The sequence below is a fragment of the Lathyrus oleraceus genome, chromosome 4 (assembly GCF_024323335.1).
Source record: "Lathyrus oleraceus cultivar Zhongwan6 chromosome 4, CAAS_Psat_ZW6_1.0, whole genome shotgun sequence".
Lineage (NCBI taxonomy): Eukaryota > Viridiplantae > Streptophyta > Magnoliopsida > Fabales > Fabaceae > Lathyrus > Lathyrus oleraceus.
The window spans coordinates 447001702-447003188 of NC_066582.1; the positions used below are offsets into that span (position 1 = coordinate 447001702).

The 1487-nt window shown below is 42.2% G+C and overlaps 1 pseudogene; it reads right to left on the reverse strand.

Annotated features, from left to right (window-relative positions):
- Nucleotides 1–466: 466 nt before the first annotated feature.
- Nucleotides 467–566, reverse strand: LOC127077268 (uncharacterized; annotated as a pseudogene).
- Between the last annotated feature and the right edge of the window lie 921 nt (nucleotides 567–1487).

A 1487-nucleotide genomic window follows, 5' to 3' on the forward strand; every position in this document is an offset into this window, starting at 1 on the left:
ATTCGGGAATATCGTGCTGAAAACAATCTCCCTCCTATTCACCTTCCTGATATCAAAAACATTTTTCCTTCTTTAACCGAGATGGCAGAACCAGCTCGTGCTCTTAGAGATTACGCCGCTCCATCGCAAGATGAACCGCATTCAAGTATTGCTCCGCCCGCAATCGAAGCAAACAACTTTGAACTTAAACCTTCGCTGTTGCAGGCTGTGCAACAGAACCAATTCTCTGGAAATCTTACCGAAGATCCAAACCTTCATTTATCCGTATTTGTTCAATATGCTGATACTGTTAAAGCTAATGGTGTCACTTCAGAGGCAATTCGACTTCGTCTTTTTCCTTTCTCATTAAGAGATAGCGCTAGAAGATGGCTTCAATCTCTCCCCTCCAACTCAGTCACCACATGGAACGAGTTGAAGAAAGTTTTTCTTGCCCGATATTTTCCGCCAAGCAAAACAGCTATGTTAAGAGCCCAGATAAACGGATTTAAACAGAAAGACAACGAGTCTCTTTTCGAAGCATGGGAAAGATACAAAGACATGATGAGACTTTGCCCACACCATGGTTTGGAAGACTGGTTAGTAATTCACACATTTTATAATGGTCTCTTATACAATACAAGGTTAACAATAGACGCCGCTGCAGGTGGTGCACTAATGAACAAACCTTATGCTGATGCTTACCAGCTTATCGAGAGCATGGCCCAAAACCACTATCAGTGGGGAACCGAACGAACAACAGTGGAAAAACCTCAACCGAAAACTGGCATGTACGAGATAAGTAACCTTGATCACGTCAATGCAAAAGTGGATGCTTTGGTCCAGAAAATTGAAAGTTTAAACGTATCACCACCAACCGCCGTGGTTGCTATAACTCAGAATTGCGAGGTCTGTGGAATCCAAGGCCACACTCCTGCGGAATGTCAACTCTTGACTGGAATCCAAACAGAGCAAGTAAACTATGCTCAAGGAAGCCCCTATTCGAATACCTATAACCCAAATTGGAAGAACCATCCAAACTTTTCATATAAGAGTAATAATGCTTTATACGCACCTGGACAGTCTCCGAATCAAACCCCATCTATACCTCCGGGATATCAGAAACCAAATCCTAACAATAATACCCCTAGAAAATCCAACTTGGAAATCATGATGGAAAACTTTATAGCTTCCCAACAACAAACCAATAAAGATTTCTTAAACCAGAACATACACACTGGCGAACAACTTAAACAACTAGCAAGCAAAGTAGATGCCCTGGCTACCCATAACAAAATGCTGGAAACACAAATATCTCAAGTAGCTCAACAACAAGCACCTACTGCTGCACCAACTGGTACATTCCCTGGACAGCCCCAACCTAATCCGAGAAGCCAAGCTCATGCAATTATATTAAGAAGTGGAACGGAAGTGGAAGGACCGTCTGATCCAAGGATAGAAAACCAAAACCCTAAGAAATCTAATGAGGAAAGTGAACCTAAGGAAAAGGA